General features: G+C 37.6%; 1 protein-coding gene across 1 annotated transcript in view; it reads left to right on the forward strand.

The window, feature by feature from the left end:
- Positions 1-756: 756 nt before the first annotated feature.
- LOC127446833 (activin receptor type-1-like) overlaps positions 757-17765 on the forward strand; it is a 53315-nt gene continuing 36306 nt past the window's right edge. Inside the window, exon 1 of the mRNA XM_051708111.1 lies at positions 757-930. The gene's annotated coding sequence lies outside the window, so the exon portion shown is untranslated. The remainder of the gene's footprint in view (positions 931-17765) is intronic.

The raw sequence follows: 17765 nt of genomic DNA on the forward strand, positions 1-17765 counted from the left end.
TAAGTTCTGTTCTCTGTTTTGTGTGCAGCTATGTTGTGTTCTGTTGTCACTATCGCTGTAGTGGACCTGTTTTTAGAGAAACAAAATGAGTTTTCGCTTGTACGCCCCATTGTCACGAGGGGGCTGTGTGAACTGTTGCTCTCGTGCCCTATCATGAATGCGCACAGATCAACAGTCAGTGAACATTTTCACCAAATAATACATTAGATTTCAGTTTGTTTCTCACTAAACCTTATTATATGCTTTCATAACAATCATGAGTCTCATGGAATAATTTATTAGACTTCTAAATTATACTTTTGTGTTTTTTTGAAGCTTCAAGTGGTAGTCACCATAAACTGCCATTGTATGACATCACTGAGCACAACTTTTTTTTTCTTTTTTTTTTTCTCAATTTCTCCCTTTGTGTTAAGAAAAAGAAAGAAAGTCATATAGAGTTATAACAACATAGGGGTGAGTAAACAATGTCTGAATTTTCATTTTTGGGTAAACTGTCATAGTAAATATAATTAACATAGGCTATTAAGATATTATTAGCCTATATCTTAAAGTGTAACCCTTCTTATCGGTACGTTCAAAGTGAATGTTCTTTGTTGAATGTTAATTGTTCTACAATAAAATTGTTGATTATAGTAGACGCGCTCTAGTTTTGTGGACGCTTTGGGAAATGATGCGCTAATGTGAGTGCGCGTGCTCCTCCTACTGCAGGCCTGTCCCACGCACGCACGCACGCACGCACGCACACCGCTCGTAAAACACACGAAAGCAGGAAGGATCCAACACGACTCCGCGTCGAGCGTAAACATTGTATGAAGTTGATGAACTTTCTGGATGTAGACGGAGAATGTGCGCTGATCGCGACGCTGCAGCACTGAGATCAGAGACGTGTTCATCATATCTCTCAGCTCCTCTCAACGCGTTATTGTGAAGGTAAGATTTGTACGCGCCTGCGTTGCGATTATTGAAGAATCGCTTATCTGCTTTGCATGTTTACATGAAATCTAATCTGATACTGAACTTTCAAAATGACGTGAACACTGTAATGGGTTTACTTTACTACAGTTCTTGTGTTTGAAGTGTAGCCTACACAAGTACGGTCGTGTGATCGGTGTTTATGTGTAACTAGAGAGTAAAAGGCATCTTATACGGGATTTGAAATACTTGAAATCTAGTTGGCTCGAGGTTATTCCCAAATGTAAACGCTTTGGACAAAGGGAATGTTGTGGGGCGGCTGCGGTGACTCGTTGGCGCAAAATTGCGGCCAATTGACACTTTGTTAATGCGTCTTTGTGATTCAGAAGAAGGTTCGGCTCTCACCTCAGCTTGAGCCATCAGCCCCACACTGCGCGCTCTCTCTCAGCATAACAAAGAGCAGACTGAACACAGACACAGCTTCATTCTCAAAGTTCACAACATCAAATATGAATGTGCGGATCGTCTTTATCTGTACAGTCTGAGACCACTAGTGACAGCATTCTTTTCTAATGTAACACGACATTATTCATTACAAATTTTACTGTTAGCATAACAAGTTGAGTGAAATGTTGAATTGAAACGTTCACATGAATCTGAGAATGAACAAAACCTGATCATGTTATCCGGAATGATTTGAGAATGTTTCAAAGAGCCTCTTGCAGGCTTGGAAGTCAATTCTTTGTTTGAAACTTTTCAGAATCCTAAAACTTTCGGCATATTTCCACGTGTAAATGTAAAACATCAGATTTTCAATGTGGTCTCAGATGTTTTGACCCTACTATTGTTTTGGGTGACTCCATACTAGGGACAGAAATTAAGTTTTACTTTAAGGGGCAATATTTGAACTTTTATGAGGGCATGTTTTTTCCTAACCATTTCAGTGTCAAATACATTAATTCAATCAATTAACTGATGCAAATTCTTGAGAAAAGAGAATTTAGGCTATTACCTCTTACCCTAAGAATTAAATCAACATCAAATCAAATCACTTTTATTGTCACACAGCCATATACACAAGTGCAATGGTGTGTGAAATTCTTGGACATTCTTGAAAAATTCTTGAAAAACATGAACTCATATGCATGCCTTAATATGAATAACTAGGGCTTTAATAGAATATTAAGAACTATATCAGATGTTACAAATAAAAAACATAAGAATTCATTACCAGGGCAGTTTTTTTTTTTTTTTTTTTTTTTGCCCCCACATGAATATCGGGGGCATTTTTTCCCCCCGAGGCCCGCTTAATTTTTGACCCTGGTCCATGCCAGGAAATCTATTATTTTCTAATTGTCTTTGAAAATGTTACATTATCTGGGCATTGAAATTATTGGGGCTCTGGGAAAATGCCATCAAAAGTGACAGAAATATCATAATTCATGTGGGGGCAAAATATGCATCTGTGAATTCTTCTGTTTTATTTAACATCTGATATGTTTGTTAAAATTCTGTTTTAGACTTGCGTAATTATTGTAATTATTCAGATGGCTAAGATATTTTACTGAATTGATTAAATGGAAGTGTTTTACATAAAAGGGTAACACTGTGTTTTTTATATGGTTGAAATAGAATATTTCCTTTGCAAACGGGTTGGGGATTCTCACAAAACCTGTCAAGAAAATGTCCTTGTCCTACTTTTCTCCAAATCAAAACTAACAAACAAGAAATGTTATTTTGCATTTATAAAAAGATGCCTGTTTTATGGCCATGACGAGGTTTTACATAGTGACTTTATTTTCATAAGTTACATACCCAATTCTCGCAATCCAAAAATACTTTATTCTTATTACCGCAACGTGACAAAAACCCCAGCCTGTCTGGCACCAACAAACATCCATGCGATTATCTAATCAGACAATCATGTGGCAGCAGTGCATAAAATCATGCAGATACAGGTCAGTAGCTTCAGTTAATGTTCACATCAACCATCAGAATGGGGAAAAATTAGATCTCAGTGATTTGGAGTGTGGCATGACTGTTGGTGCCAGACGGGCTGGTTTGAGTATTTCTGTAACTGCTGATCTCCTGGGATTTTCACACACGACAGTCTCTAGAATTTACTCCGAATGGTGCCAAAAACAAAAAAACATCCAGTGAGCGGCAGTTCTGTGGATGGTAACGCAGAATGTGAATGGCCACACTGGTTCGAACTGACAAAGTCTACAGTAACTCAGATAAAAGCTCTGTACAATTGTGGTGAGAAGAATATCATCTCAGCATGCTATTCTGAAATGCAGGTTGGCGCTGTTTTGGCAGCACGAGGGGGACCTACACAATATTAGTCAGGTGGTTTTAATGTTGTGGATGATCGGTGTATATCATAGTACTTCTCCATTTGCACTGGATTTTATTTTTGCTGATTTAAAAAACAAAAAACACAATATAAATATCTAAAACAATGTACATTTTCTTTAGCAGCTATACTGCAGAATAAAAAATTGTTATCTGAGAATGTTGAATATAATATTAAAAATACAAATATTTAAAAATATCTAAAAATCCTTTAAAAAAATATGCATTCATCTGAGTAGCAGCATATAAGATATTTAGACTTGCTATTAGAGACTAGATCTTGAATAGAAGTGTATTTTGTCTTTACTGCACTCACAGAAGTATAACCAAGTGAAAAAAATACACATATACAAAATACACATATTTAAGATACATTCTCTTAAAAGAATAGTTCACCCAAAAATGAAAATTTGCTGATAATTTACTCACCTTCAGGCCATCCAAGATGTATCTGAATTTCTTTCTTCATCAAAACAGAATTTAAGACTTTTAGGATTTCATTTCAGGTCTCCTCCTCTAAACAATGCAAGTGAATGTCCTCCATTTTTTGACGGTCCAAAATGCATATTTAGGGTGCATCAAAATAATCCACACGACTCCAGTCGACAAATAAAGTTCTTCTGAACGCGAACGATTGATTATTTTGAGAAACAAAACAAATTACAAACTACAAATGTTCACTTCTGTACATCTCTGTGACGTGCGCTCATGAGAGGGATGACGTAAGCTCGTTGGTAAGGTCACGCGTCATGTGGAGGAGGAGTCAGGAAGCGCGTCATTGTTTACAAGAGAAACTTGTGCTGTTCACAAACCAAAACAGTCCAAAACAATTTAAAAACAATATATATATATATTTCTTCTGCTCCAAACTTACTTCAAACTTACTTCTCTGTCTGCTCGTATGAATGTAACACATCATAAGAAAGTGTTTCACCGCTGTTCAAATGCACTTTGGATCACATCATTTATATGTATAAATGTTTTCCATCTGAAAGGACTAAATATTAAATGAAACAAATGACAATAAAATGCAAAGAAATCTCTTCAGTAATCAACATACTTTTTGAATGTAACTGTATTCTAATTACTAATGATTTAAATTGTAACTGTAGTGGAATACAGTTACTTATATTTTGTATTTTAAATATGTAATCCTTTACATGTATTTCGTTACTCCCCAAACCTGTATATATTATTAAAGAATAGTATTCAGATAATTAAAGTGAATTAAATTATTGTGGCAGAGGAGTTAAGTATTGATAAGACAATAAAAAAGTGGCTTTAGAATGCAATGTAAAGTTTATTTGCATATTATTGAACATAAGCCAATCATTGGCCTACAGTTCACAGCAATCCATTTTGCAATTTATTATAAGGTCTTGTCTAAGGCCACATCAATGTACATCTGTGCCAGACGGATGCTTTTGGAGCGTCTCAGTTTGGTTGTTTTGCGCCATAAACATACAAATTTTGGGTCGCTGTGTCAAGTTAAACGTAATTTAATACTTAGAAAAACACGTCTTGAGATCCCCAAGTTCGGATTTGCGCTCCTTCTAGCTGTTTTGAATGCAAGAACGCGTCCTTGTGTTGTGCTGCCTGCTGAAGGGTTGGTTTGTTCTCTGTATAAGCTGTGTGTTGCCTATACAGCTGAAGTTTTCACTTACTGCCCACTGGAGAAGTACGGTGGTTCTTCAAGCTTGAATTGCTCAGGAATCTTCCTTATTACAGTCCGGGGACATGATTAATTGCATAATTTTTTTATATAAGTAATCACACTGAATTAAAGTGTTAATAAAAAGGGGATGTATATTGTATGTATGTACATTGTATGCCATTGAGTCGGACCTGACATGCAGGACTTTGTGATTATGTTTGTTTTAAAAAACATGAACTTCAGTTGTCAAGCAGACCATCAGGCATCAGTGAATGCTTACACACTTACCCTTCCATACACACCGACACAATAATGACGAGTGTGTGTGTGGGGGATGTGTTCAGACAGGTACAGTGGGTGGAATGGGCCTCTTTGTTAGAGATCTGTTGTGTTGTGTATTGATGGCAGTGTGTGGAATCAACATTTTTGGAGATTGTTGCTAACTTGTGTGGCATCCACTAGAGAACACTTTTAGTGATCAGTGTTGTAGGTCTGGATGGTACAGCACTGTTTCACTTATTTTCTTTCTTTATTTGGCTGTTTCAGTCTCTGATCTGCTGGTGTTCAGGGTCAAAATGTGCACCGTATGTATTGCCCATCATTGACCTGCAAGTGTATCTTGTTTTTTGCTAAATAATGGCCTAGTCAAAGACAAAGAATTCAGTTAGAATGAATGTTATCACTTAGACCCCATTTACACATATTCATTAGCATTCCAATCCACATTTTAATTAATGCTTGATGTGACTGAGCTAGTGTGAGCACAGCAAACACACTCAAATACCAACATGATTCAATTTGCTCTTTGGCTTTAATTGAAATTTAAGTCGGTAAACATTTAAAAGACACTTTTATCCAAAATAACTTGCAGTTCACTTATTACAGGTATAGTCCTACTTACCTAATGTTAAAAGGGCTCAGTGGTAGTGGAACAGCCCTTGCTAGGGTTCAAACCTGCAAACCTTAGGTGACTAACCTAGATCTTGAAAGTTTAGAAAAGGCCACATGTTTTTATGATATTAGGGTTTTTCGCATAAAATAAATTCGCAACTTGGATGGAAACATACCGTAGCTAATGACGACACGACTCATTCTTTGAATAGAATACACACAAGATCAGTAGTAAGCTGTTTTAACCACTTAATTATGATTTAAAGTATGCAGTCATACATTTTCCCTTACAAATTCTAAAGTAGCCGCAGTTTTGCAGCAAATTTGCTGCTTGTTATTTTCACAAGCAAATGAGCATTTGATTCGCTGCAAATGTTTGCCAGAAGTTTGCAGCTCTTTGCCGATGTGGTGAACCTCCGGCAAACCTTTGGTAACAATGAACAATTTGCCGCAAAGCTCATTTGCATGTGAAAATGATCACGCTTGCGGAAAATGTTCCATGAACTCTCGATTTTCGTAAGGGCTGTCATGTTTACATTCTGCATTCATGGCGCTAACATGCTAATTGTGTTCATAATATGCAGTTTACCCTCTGTTTTTGTATTTAATGATGAATTTGGTGAAAGGAATCAATTTAAGATCGTAAAAAAGTTGTTTTAAACTTGTTTTTTTAAGAAAGATATCGATAATTCTATAAAGATAGAATAAAAATAGGTGCCAACTCTGCACTTCTGTGTGTTCATGTCTGATCTCGACTGAGTGAAGGTGCTTAACTGCTGGTGCAAAATATTTCTAAAAAACCACCGCTTGTGCTGTTATGGTGGCAATATTTTACCACCGTAGTCTTTCAGAGAGATGAAAGCACCAATCCCTGGTAAACTTAAGTGCATTTTTAATCACCCATTTTCAAATGTATCATATATATATATATAAGATAAATAAGCCATTAACAGCATAAATATAATATTAAAACTTACATCTGCAATGAAGCGAACACATAACAGAGCTTGAACAGCTGAACTTGTAGAGTATTGTGAGGATTGCCCTGTGCATGATCCCCGGTAAACTGAAATGCTTTTAATCACCTTTTTTTAAATGTGTCAGCCTATATATGAGCCTAATCAGCTATATTAACAACATTAATTTAATATTATAATTTTAATCTGAGAGTTCTAGATAAAGCACATAAAAGGGCGCAAGCCCTTTCTTTCATGTTGTTTGAATGAGCTCATGAATAAATTCCTGTGCCTGAGTTTGTGAAGGCGTTTCGAGATTGTAACTTAAGTTGGGGATGACTGGACGTGTAGTTGTTACACCTAGTCATGGTGTGCATTTGGCTTGAGTTGCGCTCTAAATGCGTATGCACCGTTACCATAACAATGCGCTCTGTAGTGCAAAATCACGTAGTCTCTAAAAATCTGAAAATTAATACTCCCCTGTGATAAAGAATCCACAACACACATACTAAAGATATAATAGGTCATTATACTCATTAACTGACATTATTTGAGGAATATATTTCATGTTTCATAAGGTATTTTATGTAAGTTGATATGTTTATGTCATGTACATAACCACCGGTGGCACTCTACCACTGCGGTGGGGCGGTTGTCACGGTGATGCTTGCAGCCCTAACCACCGCAAAAAACTCTAAAACACATCACACCAGCTCTTTCTTCGATTTCATTTGAAGTGTATAAATGCCTTTGGTCTGTTCCTCACCCAAAGGTAGCGTATGGCTTTAGAAGACTTGGAATATAGTGCAGTAGTCATATTGACTACTTTCATGCTACTTTTATGATCCTTTTCGTCCTTTCTGTAGCTTGAGTCAACTTTTGTGTTTAATGGAGGAGAAAGTCAAATGATTTTAGAACAACATGAGTAAGTAAACGATGACAGAATCGTAATTTTTGGGTGAACTATTCCTATAAAAGAATGAGTAGTCATAGGAAAGCAGCATTCATCCCGAGTTCATGGTCCAGGTTTCTCTTCAGTTTCCTGTCTCTGCAGCTGCTCTTTCACAGCGGGGCGAAGTGTGTCATTTGTCCACACAGGTCTGAATTTGTGCACTGTAATTTGTCTGTCACAAACAGCTGGCAGTGCGAGCGGAACAATGCGTGAAGAGAGAGCAGAATGAGGTTAGCAGAGAGAGAGAGAATCATTAGTTTGCAGAAGCCTGAGGGGGTATCAGATTTCAGAGGCCGTCATTAAGGGCAGACGGAGCCACGCACACACGACTGCACGTCTGAGCATGAGACATGGGTACTTTTGACTCTCTCGAATGTTATCTGACTGTCTGTCTCTCTCTGTAGTTGTGAACACAGGGTTGTGTGTGTGTGTTTAACAGGACAGGGCTTGTAAGGCTCTTTTAACACTACAACACTGAGCAAGATCTCTTGAAGAATCTGCAGTCTACAAGCATGCACGTGTTAGATTGTGTGTGTGTTGTAAGGCTGTCATATTAAAATTCTAAATTTTGTCGATTTTAAAATAATAATGCACATTCAAGTGCTAAAACTGTATATTCAAATTTTGGATGTGTGCCAAGCACTGGCGATGACTTCAGACAGATCGCATTCTTGCGCTAAAAAAGGCTAGATGCAACGCAACAAGTTTACAAGAACGCAGGTGTCTCAAGTGTTTTTAAAGGTTAACACTGAAAAACACAACACTTTTGCATGAGACGCTAAATAAACAACAAAATGCAGTGAAACGTTCAAAGATGTTTGTCTAGTGCATGTTTACAAAGAAAAACAAATGGTAAACTTGATGGTTGCAAAAGCGTTTAGTGTGAACAGCCCTTAGGTGGAGGTCTTTGGCCATCGCTCTGACAGTGATTTGATTAAATTACAATTGTTTACCTAACGATTGCGTAGATGCATTGTGAAATTCGGTTAGATTTTTTTGGGAATGATTCCTAATTATTAAAAAAAATATGATGAAAAAAGATTAAACATTAGACTTGGGATAGATGCTGTTTTCACGTATCGATAATCGGAAGATTTTCCAGATGATTATCAGTATATATTGGGATTTTTTCAGATATAAATAGGGCTGCTTGTTGCACAATAGTCTTTGTCTTTTCAAACATACTTCTCAACACAACTTTGGTAAACTGTGAGTGGCAGGGTTAAAGGGATAGTTCACCCAAAAATGAAAATTCAGTCATTATTTACTCACCCCTGTGTTGTTATAACTCTATGACTTTCTTTATTTTTCTTAACACAAAGGGAAGTATTATGAAAAAAATTTGTGCTCAGTGATATAATCGCAGTTTATGGTAACCACCTCTTGAGAATGCAAAAGTATAATTCAGAAGTCTAATAAATTATTCCATGAGACTCATGATTGTTATGAAAGCATACGATAAGGTTTGCTGTGAAACAAACTGAAATCAAATGTATTATTTTTTTTATTTTTTTTATTTTGGGGGATTTTTCCCCTTTTTCTCATAGTGATTTGCCTCAGATCAGGTGGCGGAGGACGAATCCCAGTTGCCTCCGCGTCTGAGACAGTCAACCCGCGCATCTTATCACATGGCTTGTTGAGCGCATTGCCACGGAGACATAGCGCATGTGGAGGCTTCACGCCATCAACCGCGGCAACCACGCTCAATTCACCATGCGCTCCATCGAGAACAAACCACATTATAGCGACCACGAGGAGGTTACCCCATGTGACTCTACCCTCCCTAGCAACCAGGCCAATTTGGTTGCTTAGGAGACCTGGCTGGAGTCACTCGGCACGCCCTGGGATTCGAACTAGCGAACTCCAGGGGTGGTAGCCAGCGCATTTTACCACTGAACTACCCAGGCCCCTTCAAATGTATTAAGTGAAAATCTTGACCGACCGTTGGTCTCCTGTGCGCGTCTCATGGGACAGCCTGCACTAGAGCTCCCTGCACAAGAGCAGAATGCTGCAGCCACTCGCAAGGTGGTGCGTTCAAGCGAAAGCTTCAACAGGACCACCAGCGATATTAACAACTGAAAAAACACAACATAGATGCACACAAACCAGAGAACAGAACTTAAAAAACATGTCTGAAGAGTTTGTAGTTGGAAAATAGATTCATTTCAATGACAAGTCTTATTAGTTTGAACCGGAGTCCTCAATCAAACAGAGAGATGGGGCTGAAGGTAGCTTCAGTCACATGTCCTACTCGGATGCCAAACAACATGCAATAAAATTGATTTTTTTCTTTGTTAAGCAGAGCAGCTGCTTTGACGCTATGAACTGGCACCAGTCCAAAATATGATGTGTGGTGCGAGCACGAGGCGATCGTCTGTGTTCTGTAACTGCTTTCGGGTCCTTGAATAAGGTATAACATGTGATTAAGGGCATCTTGGGTATGATGGTGCCCTACGCAGACTGCGTAATATGCGTATAGGGAGCGGCGGTACTGGTAGCTACCTTTAGCCTCCTCCATCACACTTTTTGACTGAGGACTCAAATAAGGACTTCAAACAAATAAGACTGGGCATAGAAATGCATCAATTCTTCCACTACAAACTCTTCAGACATGTTTTGTAATTTCTGTTCTCTGGTTTGTGTGCAGCTGTATTGTGTTCTGTTGTAAATATCGTTGGTGGTCCTGTTGAAGTGAAACAAAAGTTTTGGCTTAAACGCGCCACCTCGCGAGTGCTGTGTAACTACTGTTGCTCTCGTGCAGGGAGCTCTAGTGCAGTCATGTTTCATGAGACGTGCACAGGAGACCAACGGTCGGACAAGATTTTCACTTAATACATTTGATTTCAGTTTGTTTCTCATTAAACCTTATCGTATGCTTTCATAACAATCATGAGTCTCATGGAATAATTTATTAGACTTCTGAATTATACTTTTGTGTTTTTTTTTAAGCTTGAAGTGGTGGTCACCATAAACTGCCATTATATGATATTACTGAGCACAATGTTTTTTTTTTTTCACAATTTCTCCCCTTGTGTTAAAAAAAGAAAGAAATTCATATAGGGTTATAACAACACAGGAGTGAGTAAGCAATGACTGAATTTTCATTTTGGGTGAATTATCCCTTTAAAGGAATGTTCCGGCTTCAGTACAAGTTAAGCTCAATCGACAGCATTTGTGGCATAATGTTGATTACCACAAATATTTATTTTGCAGAGCCAAGGAGCTCAACCTGCATAGTTTTCCATTAAATTTGACCCAAATCATTATCAAAGGACATGGACTATTTACTCTAGTCATTGTTGGATTATATATTGTGTATACGTATCTTTAATGGAGCCTATACAATGTATTTTCAGTTCCAAGTATGTCATTTTGTGGTTTGACAGCTTGAATGAATGACCTATTCAATGCTACATACAGAGAAATTGCATAATAAACATCACCATTTCTAATCATTCAGTTTGCACAGTTAAACCAGTTTCATACACTGACTTGCAAACTCATCAATGTCACTGTTAATTCTTGAAGGAGTACAAAAACCTTAGTAACTTTGGACTGCCATCAGCTCGTAATGTGTGTGAGATATCTATGGCTGTCCTAGCCGCTACTGGCTTCAGTAAATGTTATGTCGCTCCCTTGTGGTCTCCCAATGCGATTACATCAGTCTACATTGAATGGAAGGCAGCTGACAGTGAATTGAAAGCACACAAATTAGGCCTAATATATCGATGACTCAAAAGTATTGATAAAATAATGTGGCAATCAATAATTGATATGTTGATATTTTATGACGTCCCTACTAAACATTCTTAATTTACACAGCACAGTACAAATGACATTTTTAGTGTGCAGGAAGATAAGATCCATGTTTATATCAAGCAGGGTCATGGATTTAAAAACAGTCTATTAGTATCGTGTTAAGGTGGTTTTACATGGGATGTGGTAACTGCGAGTTCACTATTCATTTTGAGATAGGGAAACAGGTGGCTGAATGGAGGGGCAGCTCTGTTCACAAGACACTGTGCAATAATAAAAAAATTTCCCGTCTTTTATGGAGAAATAACACATTTTATGGAGATATAAAAGCAATATAAAAATAATATATTGTAATCAAGTAAGAAAGCAACAGCACTTCCATCAAGTGGACACAAACAGTTATGAATAATGACACCGAAAACCGAACTCAGCTGCATCCATCCACCCATTATCTGCGTATAATATACGGTTTGCTACGATTCTTAATTTCCATAATCAATGCACTGAAATTTCTTTGGCAGATGCATCGATGCAGTTTTACACCCCTAGTACGTGGGTCTTTGTTATAGTTTATTTTCTGATTGGTCAATGACGCCATCTGGCGGTCAGATATAACAACTGCACAAATACAGTGATTTCTTTCTTCTCACACACTAGTATAATTTCCTGTCCATGTAATTAGTTAGTTGTTGCGTAATAAGCAGAATAACGTACAGTCAGCTGGTTGCTATTGCAAAATAAACCCCTTTCAGGGTGATCACTCTATTGGGGTTTATTTTGCGATAACAACCGGCTGACTGTACATTATCCCTTACATATTGCTACCGTACATACAACTCTAATGAATGAAAACCATGTGGTATCGCTGTTATTAGGAAGCTTGAGTATGGGGTACTACTGTGGTACCAGTGCAACACCATGTTAACACAGAACTATATTTAAGCATTTTCTTCCCCTTGTTTTACTTTTTACTGAACATTTGAGAATATGAACATTTACAAACTTGTTCAAATGCTATCAAATTGCGCAGTAGCTCAACTGATAGAGCGTTGCACTTACGATGTAGAGAAGAGTACGAGCCCTGAAGAGCACGTGAGTCGACACGTGAGCCGAAAGTGTCATAGAAGCACCGTAGAATGGCGTGGTTGCTTCAACAATTTTGTTTTTCAGCTCACATTTATTTTCATGACACTATTGGTTAGGTATAAAGGGATAGTTGACCCCAAAATGAAAATTCTCTCATTATTTACTCCCTCATGCCATCCCAGATATCCAGATGTATATGACTTTCTTTCTTCTGCTGAACGCAAACAAAGATTTGTAGAAGAATATTTCAGCTCTGTTGGTCCATACAATGCAAGTGAATGGTGACCAGAACTTTAAAGGGAAAAAAAGAACATAAAGGCAGTATAAAAGTAATCCAAATGACTCCAGTGGTTAAATACATATCTTCAGAAGTGATATGATAGATGTGGGTGAGAAACGGATCAATATTTAAGTGCTTTTTTTCTCACCCACACATATCATATTGCTTCTGAAGAAGCCACACACTTGAATATGCACAATGCACCATTCACTTGCATTGTATGGACCTACAGAGCTGAGATATTCTTCTAAAAATCTTCTTTGTGTTCTGCAGAAGAAAGAAAGTCACACACATCTGGATATCTGGGATGGCATGAGAGTGAGTAAATGATGAGAGAATTTTCATTTGTTGGTGAACTATCCCTTTAAAGTTTAGGGTAGAGAGGTCGGTTTTGTTGATTTAAAACTCTGTAGAGCATTAAATGTATAGTTCCCTTTAGATAAATAGTATTTATTTCTTTTAATTCGATGATGTCATTCGCAATACTTCATGGGATTGTAGTTCATTCCCCAATACTGTGCGTGTAAATTTGTCCTGCATATTTTAGTGTCTTCGATACTGTTGGTCAGAGAGACTTTGAGTTTAGCCTGACTACAACTTCCACAGCGATTAAAAACTGATCTCATAGTTTTTGGCATGATTTAGAGAGTTTATGGTAGTTCAAAGAGATTACTGTGTCCCTGTAACTCACTGAACAGCAGCTGTCTCGTACTAATGACATCACACAACTATATTAGTGTCTGGAGTTCAAATCTTTTAGCAGAATACAGCAAGGGCACAATGGTAATAGCTCCTGGACGACTTCTTAGTGTGTTTGAACCTGCAACTTTTCTTTTGTCAGTACCCTTTCCCACTTCAAACAACAAATATATTTACATATAGTAGTATAGAAATACTGTGTAGTGTCATAATAATTTTTAGTGCATTGTACTTACATGTATGTGTTTGTGTGGGTAGAGTTGTTGAGACATTACATATTTTACCCCCAAACATGGAAATTGCCCATATTTCTGTTATACAGGCATTTTTACACTGTCACCAAAAGTCCTACTTCATTTTCAATGTGTGGGAAACTTAAGAATTGAATAAAAGATATCAACCATTTAAAAATGTAAATTATAAATACAATTTTCGTTACGGTTAATTTTCCATGAAAAAAATACGTTGTTTTATAAAGAATAAGCATCTGGATTTCAGGGGGGTCTTTTTTTAGACCCACATATGCATTTGAGTGGGGTAAGGTAGCATATGCATTCTAGGGTTTAAGATAACCTCTCCTGTGTGAATTAGCATACTGTACATGAAAAGATATGATTGTAATACAGCTGGTCAGTGACTTTTTCGTCATTTTTGTTGAACGTTATTGTGTCCCAAACCAGTTTTTGGATGGTAAAACACTTTCTCCTATCCCAGCGCGTATTGTAAGTAAACCATTCGTAGTTTGATGTCCCGAATTCGTACAACGGAAACATAGGTCTAACACATAAGCCATCATATACGCTTCACGAACACACATTCAAAGCCCTAAAGTGTCGCTTTCTTCAGTATTACACATCAGGGCTTTTAACATTAATATCATGGTTATGTTTACGCTCTGGGTAGGGTAAGGTGTTACACTCTATGGTTAGCTTTAGGGTTGGGATGGGATGGGATGGGGTTAGGTTTAGGGGTTAAAGATATGAAAACACTGTTTTGGATTAACATGGAAACAGCAAATCGGGAACTCAAAGGACACAAGGGAAGCGTCTCTCATTGGTGGGTGTATAACATGCACGAATTCGCCACCTCGTACTTTTGTGATAATTTCTCGTGAAATCGGGTTTGGAGTCCATGATGCTGTGTGATCTAAGCTGACCTTTTTCTAAGGTGTTTTGGTGACATTTGTTTGGTGAGAGTTCACATCTAGAAGGAAATATGGAAGAAAAGCACCTTGTGTCCATGAGATCATCTGATGTAAAACACGTGTGAATGTCTTTAGTGTGTACTTGTGCTTTTGCTTGTATGTGCACTTTTAAGCAATGTTAAATTTGCTGTGTGAACTTTTTTTGGATGTCAAAATACATTCTCCTATCATAGTGTAATGCGCAGAGACAAAAACATGACTTGTGAAAATTCTGGACACACTTTTGGACTGAATTTGTTTCTCAAGATCTTACAAACCTCTTGATCTATAGGCTTTTGCTTAAATGCTTCATCTTTGGCTTGGAACTTTGGCTCGAATGTTTGTGTACTGAAACTTGGGCCAGAAGACAGTTAAAACTATTTTCTTTCTGTCTTTATAAATCATCAGGCCCCAGTGTAAAAGACTGTTTTCATTGATTGTTCAATGAGGCAGTACTTTAGTGAGCTAGATGATACTCTTATTGGCAAATTCTTTAATCGCATGACCCAAACACTGCTGCTCAGCAGAATAGATTAGCAATATGTGACAATAAAACAGAGCTGAATCTCTCAGCTATGATATTCTGACAGTCTGATGTGTCTTCCATTCCTTTTATAGGACTCAACAGTAAGGATTTTGTTCTGCTGGTCCGGTCGAGACAGTAATTTCAGATTTTTACTTGCTCTGCCAAAATCTTTATTGAAAAAAATACACCACTATGACTGCTACAAATGTATAAACAGTGTGATAGTCTGGTACCGGAAGTAAAATTCCATTCATTTTCTATATAAGGGAATAGATTTTTAACGATAATTTATAAACCTTTAAAGACAGACCTACCGTGAGCTCCAAGGTTGATAATCGATGGTACAGTTGAAGTCAGAAATTTACATGCACTAAAGTAATTAAAACTCATTTTTTTAACCACTCCACAGATTTAATATTAGCTAACTATAGTTTTGGCATGTCGTTTAGGACATCTGCTTTGTGCATGACATGAGTAATTTGTCCAACAATTGTTTAACTGTTTGGCCATAATGACCATCGTTATGTTTGGAGGAAATATGGTGAGGCTTGCAAGCTGAAGAACACCATCCCAACCGTGAAGCATGGGGGTGGCAGCATCATGTTGTGGGGGTGCTTTGCTGCAGGAGGGACTGGTGCACTTCACAAAATAGATGGCATCATGAGGAAGGAAAATGATGTGGATATATTGAAGCAACATCTCAAGACATCAGCCAGGAAGTTAAAGCTCGGTCGCAAATGGGTCTTCCAAATGGACAATGACCCCAAGCACACCTCCAAAGTTGTGGCAAAATGGCTTAAGGACAACAAAGTCAAGGTATTGGAGTGGCCATCACAAAGCGCTGACCTCAGTCTGATAGAAAATTTGTGGGCAGAACAGAAAAAGCGGGTGCGAGCAAGGAGGCCTACAAACCTGACTCAGTAACACCAGTTCTGTCTGGAGGAATGGGCCAAAATTCCAGCAACTTATTGTGAGAAGCTTGTGGAAGGCCACCCAAAATCTCTGACCCAAGTTAAACAATTTAAAGCTACCAAATACTAACAAAGTGTATGTAAACTTCTGACCCACTGGGAATGTGATGAAATAAATAAAAGCTGAAATAAATCATTCTCTCTACTATTATTCTGACATTTCACATTCTTAAAATAGTGATCCTAACTGACCTAAGACAGGGAATGTTTTCTACGATTAAATGTCAGGAATTGTGAAAAACTGAGTTTAAATGTATTTGGCTAAAGTGTATGTAAACTTCTGACTACAACTGTATATGCTTCGGTTGAAGCCATCAGTCTGTGTTATTTCAACTTTATTTAAAAAAAATGATGTTTAATAGCAGAATTCATAGTGAATAACTACACTACCCATGCAAACTTTAGAGAGAAAAGATCCATGAATCAGTTAGTCATCACGAACAAAACGCACCAAAAGAGCTCTGCAGTGACCGCACACACTCATGATGCACTGTGAATTACAAAATTAAGTCGGCCTCCTTAAACAACTTATACAATATTTGTACATAACGAAATATTTTGCAATATAATTAAAATATATTGTTTCTATAATTATAATCAACAAATATAAATCAATAGTTTTGTATTTTTCAATTGTTTTTAATTCAGTTACTTCATTCGCAATGCTTCTTGGGATTGTAGCATGTTAGACAAAGTTAGTGTATATATCTTGGTTGTATATATTTAAATTGCCAAACTTCACAAGAGCAATGTTTGTCCACTGTAAATTAATATACAAATACAGATAATACACCTCATGGCACTGGGTATTTGTGGACTGAGAAGGAGTTGTTAAAATGAGGAGCATGTTATCCAGCTGTTGTGAATTCAGCTACACAGAAACTCATGCATTTGTCCGCCAAAATAAAATCTTGACGGTTTAGAACTCTTTGGTTTAACTGGACCGCATGGCAATGCCCCTTGCAAAATAAGATTTAATTACAGAAATATATTACTGTTTAGGGCTGGGTGATAGGATGATGTAATCTGATAGGAGCGCATTGGGAATTGGGCATTCCAAATTGGGGAGGGAAAAAAAAAAACAGTGGCCAGGGTGTGAAACTAGCACCCGCCAAATGTGACAAGGCTGAATCCAGTTCGTGAGCTCCTCGTCCAAATGTTTTGCATGCGCAGGTAATTTTGCTCATCTACCCGCAACAGGCTGGTGACCTGTAAGACATCTCGGAGTGACACATGACAAGAAATGCTGTTAGTCACAAAGATATGTGCTTGAAGAAACGCACTTTATTATATTTTTAAGAACAGACAAAAGAATAGCCATCAATGCCCGTGTCTGATTCACTGTTTGTTCAGAGGCGTGCAGCACAAGCCTGTCTCGTGGAACACATGCATGTAAAGAGTTTTCACTCTTTCACTTTTTTTTTTTTCAAACTGTTTGCAAGAATAATGTTGTCTATGAGAATGCCTCAAATGATCTCTGATCATCTCAGGAGGTGCTGTGAGTTTAGTTCGCTTTATTTCCACGCGGTTAGCATGATTTGTGA

Source organism: Myxocyprinus asiaticus, chromosome 10 (assembly GCF_019703515.2).
Source record: "Myxocyprinus asiaticus isolate MX2 ecotype Aquarium Trade chromosome 10, UBuf_Myxa_2, whole genome shotgun sequence".
Classification (NCBI taxonomy): domain Eukaryota; kingdom Metazoa; phylum Chordata; class Actinopteri; order Cypriniformes; family Catostomidae; genus Myxocyprinus; species Myxocyprinus asiaticus.